The sequence below is a fragment of the Erpetoichthys calabaricus genome, chromosome 9, assembly GCF_900747795.2.
Source record: "Erpetoichthys calabaricus chromosome 9, fErpCal1.3, whole genome shotgun sequence".
Lineage (NCBI taxonomy): Eukaryota > Metazoa > Chordata > Cladistia > Polypteriformes > Polypteridae > Erpetoichthys > Erpetoichthys calabaricus.
Genome location: NC_041402.2, coordinates 175801750 through 175809251, shown reverse-complemented (window position 1 = coordinate 175809251; position 7502 = coordinate 175801750).

The following is a 7502-nucleotide window of genomic DNA, read 5'->3' as shown; positions in this document are numbered from 1 at the left end:
AGAGGGTGGCCACCCTGGTCTGTATGGGGACCACGGGAACGGAGCATGGAAGCTCAACCCCATTGGGGCCCATGGCCACCACACGGGGCCGCTCTGAGGATTGTGGAGCCCTGGGTGTCAGCACTTCCACCAGACCCGGAAGTGCTGGTGGATTAGATTCCAGGGACACCCAGAGTACTTCTGGGTGCTCATGCAGCACTTCCACCACACCAGGAAGTGCCACCGGAAAATCATCAGAGAGCACCTGGAGCACATCTGAGTGATTATAAAAGAGGCCACCTCCTCCAAGTGAGAGAGCCAAGTTGTGAGGAAGAAGGCAACACTCGGGAGGAGAGGTGGAAAGGCGGCAGGAGAAGTCTGGAAGGGAGAGAAAAGGACAGAAGAAAGGTGTTTGGTGCAGGGGCACTGTGTTGTGTGCTGGACTTTTACAAGTAAAGTGTGTGTTTTTTAGAACATTGTGTCCATGTCCGTCTGTGTCGAGGCTAACCTACCACAGCGGCTAATGCTTATTCCCGTTTCTTGATTCCTGCAGAAGAGGTTGACGATATGAACCCTCCAAGCACAGTAGAAGTTTGAGATTCTTGTTTGTCTCTGATGCGTCTTTAGGACTGCGATTGCCAAGATTGTCATCATAACTGGCAAAGTAAAGATCGTTCTACCAGAACACCTCAGGAAGCTCAAACAAAATGTCTGTGCATGACAGGAAAGGAGTCCGGTGAGTTTTTTTTATGTTTGTCCCTAGACATCTTTAAGTACTAAATGAGAAGCAGACACACGTGGAATGAATGCACGTAACACTTCCAGACGTGAACTAGACGCCTTTCTTCTTGTGTCAATAGCACAAATATCGCCAGAAGCGCAAGGCCTTTAATTTCATAAATTCGTTGCAAAGTGAAATTTCACTGCATGTTCAATTTTGAGTGAGTCGTTTCGCTCAGCACTACTGGTGTTGTTTAGTCTGTTCCAGAGCGTGTGTGTGTGTCGATCTCAGACACTCTCCCACAGCAAAGTCCGATCCAAACAGCAGTTTTGGGGCATGGCATCCAGGCCATGTTGGAGGTGCAATCCCCTGAAAATAAAGTGTAGAGTCATCACCATCGTCTGGTGAAGTTTTTTGCCTGTCTCCGTACCTGTTGCCTTTCCCACTTTACTGATTTTTCAAGTTTCCTGTGGTCTCGCCGCTGTGGCCGACACGTAATTTCAATGTTTATGCCACACTGGTGCATCTTTAGCAGAATCCTTACAAATTACATACTGATTTGTGCTCAGAGGCTCTGGGTGAAGTTAAAAGGCACTCTGCGCGGCTTTAATTGCTGTCATTTTGTTTTAAGTTTATAATTATGGTGGTTATGCTGCGCTGTGGCAGCGGAGCACATAACTTATAATTCTCTTTTTCTTGTTGATTTCTTTTTTTTGATATTGTTTCCAACTCAAAAGAAAAGCCAAGGGATGATGAATCAGTCACGATTTGGGCTGCTGGTAGCACAGAGGCTCACTTCACATCAGGATTGTGGGAAACACCCTAGAAGATGGCATTTAAGGACAATAGAGCATCGGCTAGCCGTTTACTGACATGTAACAAAAATGAAGCCTTTGTTAAAGTCCTGCACGTAGCGCAAAGGGACATATGGAGACACGAGAGGTGGCACAATTTCAAAGTGCTTTGTAGGCCACACAAACAAAGCCTTTGCTAAGCTCTGGGAACATAGCAGGCACTTGTGAGTCTTGAAGCCTTTGTTCAGCGTTGTTCCATGGCAGTAACTGACCAGTAGATGCACTAGGTGCATCTAACACCATCATTATCGCCAGAAGCGATACAACAGTGGTGGGTCTCATCAGCAATGGAGATGAGTCAGCTTACAGAATGGAGATGTGACAACTGGTGGACTGCTGCAAGTGCAACAATCTGCATCTTGACGTGGACAAAACAAAAGTGACGATTGATAACCTATGCTGTCCACACACATCAAGAGCGCCGTGTTGGGATTGGCCAAGAACACCAAATTCCTTGGTGTGTACCTGGCAGCATGGATAATTAACACCACCAAGAAGGCAGAGTAAGCGTCCCCACTACTATAGCCACATGCCACAGAAAGCGTCCCAACTTCTTTTGACAACTGAAGAAGAAAAGTCTACCTGCCTCCCTATTCTCACCACATTCTACAGGGGTTCCATTGAAGGTGTTCTGACCAGCTGCATCGTCGTCTGGTTTGGGAACTGCAGTGTCTCTGAATGCAAGATTGCACAATGGATGGTGCACACAGCAGAACAGATCATTGGAACCTCTCTACTCTCCATTGAAGGCATCCTTATCATCAAGCATTGTATTTACAAATGATGGACCACTGCTACCCTTCCCACTGTCTCTTTGTTCATCTTCTAACTACCAGAAGCTACCGCAGCATTTCAATCAGCTCTGTCAGGTTCTGCAATAGCTTCTACCTCTTGGCTGTCAAGAACTCTGAACTCTGTGGTGTCCTCCAGCCCTCATATCTGCTCCTAGTAGTTTATTCATATACAGTCCACCCATTTTTACTATTGTCTCTATTATTATTGGTGTTGTGGTGGGCGGCTGGGATGCCCAGAGTGTGGAAGGACCAGGGGAGAGAGCATTTTTGGGACAGTTTCTCCCCCAGGCCGACAGAGGGCAGCCCCCCTGGTTTCCAGCAGGGCCATGGGTCATCAGCATGGGAGATCAATCCTGCTGGAATCTGTGGTCACCGGCCATTGGGGTGCATTTATCTTTCCAGGGCCTTATTTGGCCACACTTCCACCACACCCAGAAGTTTGACCGGAGGAAGCTCGTTGGGCACCTGGCTAACATGTCTTTCTCATAGTCTCATCTTAGTTAAATCCTGATGCTCTGTATATTCAATTAATTATCATTATTATTCATGGTGGAGCCAAAATCCGTACTAACCCCTACTCTGTGCCACCACCACCTAATCAAAGCACCGTGATGTCCTTACATTGATGGTTTAAAAGGCCAGAAGTACACATGACCATCATCATCAAATTCTTCCATGAGAACCCTGAATACCATGAGGACTGATTGAGGTCATTTATGTGAGGTAGAATGCCTAGAGGGGGCTGGGTGGTCTCGTGGCCTGGAACCCCTGCAGATTTTATTTTTTTCTCTAGCCGTCTGAAGTTTTTTTAGTTTTTTCTGTCCTCCCTGGCCATCGGACCTTACTTTTATTCTATGTTAATTAGTGTTCCCTAATTTTAATTATTTATTTTGTCATTTTTCTCTTTCTTCGTCATGTAAAGCACTTTGAGCTCCATTGTTTGTATGAAAATGTGCTATAGAAATAAATGTTGTTGTTGTTGTTGCTGTTGCTGTTATAAAAGGGGCCAGTCCCACCATTCAAGGGCCAGAGTCAGGAGGAAGAGGAGAAAGCCTGAGGAGTGGAGGCAGAAGGACTGGCAGCAAGGAAAGGACTGAACTGTTTATTGGGTGTCAGGTGATTAGTGCACTGTGCTCTGGGGAGCAGGGTGAAATGCTCCTCAATTGTAAATAAACGGGTGTTTTGTGGGAAAATCTGTCTCCTGCCTGTCTGTGCCTGGGTTAGGGTGGCTGTACGCCCCCTGGTGGCTCACAGTGTATATGCTGCACTGCAGTCCTGGGGAACTTTGTTTCATGCAACTGTATGCTGCAATAGGGCGTATGGATAGTATGACAATAAAGCCATTGGACTTGGAGTGTTTGTTAAGCTCTTATTACATAGCACTACGTGATTCATAGATGTACAAGAGGACACCCCTAGCTGGTCTAAAGTGTCATTGGAAGCCTTATTAAGACCCCACAAATCTTTGTTACATAACTGACTAGTAGATGTCCTACAGGAAGCCTCAATTCTACTGTTGTCATCGGTACTCTACTCTATACAAACTACTGAGTACGATTTTCAGTTGCTGCAATCAAATTTCTGCAAAATGGATTAGCCTGCCGTCTTTGAATTCAGCCCTCTGTAGGTTGATAAGTTTCCTTTCCATCAAACGATGTGCCATCCTTTTGTTCCTAACACACCACACAGTCCAGATCAGTATAGATATTCAGCAGGAATTTTTTCCCATTGAAACCTGATGTGTTTTCAAAGTGTTCCTTTAATTTTTTATTACAAATACCTCATATACACAAGCACCTCCTCTCCTCTCTCTACCGCACTGCTCTCCTCCAGTCCAGTGTTGCTTTCCTGTCTCCCATCTACAACTCGTCTGGACAAGGCAGTGCAGTCCCTTTCATTTGGTGTTAGGGCTCATTGGAAGCACTTCTGGGTCATATGGAAGCCTTGAATAACAAGGAGTGCAACTCCCTGCAGCGCCCTCTTGTGGCATCCTTGGACCCCAGCAGGGCTGCACTACTGGACTACAATTCCCAGAATTCCCTGCTGATGTCTGAATGGGTACCGATATTCAGGGCTGCTGCCATATTGCATCCTGGGGGAATGAACATCCATTACAGCTAGTTCTTCCCTGTTCTTCCCTTCCATCCTGGTCAAAAAGATCCGGTTGGGACGCCTGTCCATCTGCCTGGGGCTTCCTCTCTGGGTAAGTAACCTTCCTCTCTTTTAGCTGGGATGTCTGTCCAACCACCTAGAGAGTCTCGTTTGGGTTAAGCACGCTTCTCTCTTTTGGCCGGGATGCCTGTTTGTCCACTTGGGGCCTCCTGTCCAGGTAAGGAATCTTCCCCTCTCCTGGTCGGGATGCCAGTCCATCCCAAGTGGCACTTACACAGTTTTGTTGCGTGAATGCCTAAAACCCTCACAGAATGTTTTTTTGCATCTACCTCTAGTCCATCTGTTAGTGAGATATAGCGACGTAACACGAGTTTTACAGACGCTTTGTCTGATCGTAGTAAGACTCACAGAGTACCAATGATGACAGTAGAATTGAGTAGGACATCTATAAGTCAGGTGTGTGTGCTCCTAATAAAGCTACCAGCGTGCCAACGACACTTTAGACCAGTGCTTCCCAAACTCAGTCCTGGGGACTCCCTGTGGCTGCAGGTTTTTGATCCAGCCAGCTTCTGTTTTTAATTGGACTCCTGGGCTAATTAAGTGATGTGTTATTTCCCAAATTCTATGTTTTTGGAACAATGGAGAAATTAGAAACCAAGTTTGGTAAAATAAATAAATAAATAAATAAATAAATATTAAAATGTACCAAGCAGTTAAATGGGAATAATGTATTTTTTTTTTCTTTTTAACAATATTTTAATTTGGATTTTCATTCTACTTTTCTAGGTGTTCTAATTGTTTAATTAATCCATTATGTACTAATTAGTGGGTCTGACGCTTTTGATGATTCCGTGCCTGTGTGTCTGCTCTGCTTATTTTTAATTGTCATTAATAAGATACAACGAAGGGGGAAAACTGCACAGATAAAGGGAAAAATATTATGAAATCTACAAAAGAGAGTTAAGCATTTAAATCTATAGCAAAAGCAGAAATATTTCAAACGTCTCTCTGTTATAATAAAAAAATCTTGGGAGACGAGACTTTTTATCCTGTGACATACGTGATTTTCTCAGAAAGACACTTTCACATCCCGCTAGACGAGACTCTGTGCCAAGAGATTTAACCACGCCCGGGGCCAGAAATAAAACACAAAGAGTAGATGACAAAGTAGAATTCAAAAAAGTTGCCGCGATACACATGCAGATCAGGTTAGAGATAATGAAAGTACAAAAATTAGAAAGTCTCAAAAAACTGATAGTGAAGATCACATTAGCGCAATCAAACGGAAATTATTGCTTGGTGAAATAACAGAACAGTAAAAAGAGATTGAATATATTGTTCAGATTTGAATTTTAAGCTGGAGACTTGTAGATCATCTAATTCGCGTTGCCATCGGGGAAAAGTAGTGTTTCTTCTCAATGAAGAGGCGTATCCACTAGAATGAAAAGATTTGCTGTTTTGTGAAAGTGAACTCCACATACGCTGTCACGCTTGGGTCACAGAGTTGCACAGATACACAGGAGATTTTAGAGACAGAAACGTTATTCAAACACTTCAAACATGTTACATAAGAGTGAATCGAGCTCCATGTGTAGTCAGAGGGGACAGTTCCATCTCTCAATTTAAAGAATAGGAAATCTTCCTCTTCATAGGGGAGCGCCTCGGAAGCGGGACCCCCAACAGGAGCAGAGGATGTCTGGGGGAGAAGAGAGACAAGGCAGTGAGACAAAAGGACTGCTGCTGTACAGGCTTTTAAATGTTCGAAGCGAAGCACAAGATGCAGATCACGCAGCACGGCAGAAGCAAGAATCCAGCAGCTGATCGAGCAAAGAGGAGGTAGAAAACAACTGTATTTATTTCCCATTGTGTCACCATTTAAGAGGGGTTTTCTTTCCTTGGGGTACGTTCTGCCCCCCTCTTCACGACACAAGGGGCAGAGATGCAAAGTGGCTGATGTGTAGTGCAGGCAAGGGGTGGATGGTGAGCGAAGAGAGCAGGGGGCAAAGCCCCCTAGCCTTATAAATGGAAAAATCCTGCTACTGTGCTTTTCTGAATGTAGAATAAGAGAAAAAGAAAATACCAGCTAATGAAATGAGATCAACGTTATCAGGTGATGTCACTGATTATGAATCTGGTTGGAACAAAAACCTGCAGCCACAGGGGGTCTCCAGGACAAGTTTGGGAAGCCCTGCTTTTGACCAACTAGGGGCTGTGCTGTGTGCATCTACTAATCGCCTAGTGCTGTGTAATAAGGACTTAACAAACAAACCAATGACACATTTAAAACAGGCGTTACCTCTGGTGCACCTATTAGTCTGTCACAAATGCCAGTGACTTCATGAGCGAGATTCAAAAGCCCTTAAAGTTCTGATCTCCACCACGCTACTTGGTTGTGTATTCCACGTGTCTGTGGTTCTTTACATGCAGAAAAACATTGCAACATTTGTATGAAATCTTCCCATCTTATTTTAAGCAACTGTTCTGCTCCATTGTACTAATTTCCCTCATAATTCTTAAATTGGTTTACTTGGCAGGGAGAAAATTCTTTGTTAGTTGTGGGGATTACACTTCAAAGACCCCTGATATTCTATATGGAGCCCCACAAGGATCTATCTTGGGTCTGCTGCTCTTTTCGATCTCCATGCTTCTGTTAGCTCAGATTATCTCAAGGCACAAGGTGAGCTACCACAGCTATGCTGATAACACACAACTGTATTTATCAATAGCGCCTGATGACCCCGACTCTCTTGATTCACTGACCCCCAATGTCTTACTTGTATTTCAAAATGGATGAGTAGTAATTTTATCAAACTAAATAAGGAGAAATCAGAAATCTTAGTGATTGGCAAAAATGGATATACTGAGGGTATTAGAAATAAACTTGATACATTAGGATTAAAAGTCAAGATGGAGGTAAACAATTATGGGGTAATTATTGTCCTAAATGTTAAATCACTTATTATGCAGATTACTAGGACAACATTTTTTCACTTAAGAAATATAACAAAAGTTAGATCCCTTAGAACTTTGCAAGATGCTGAG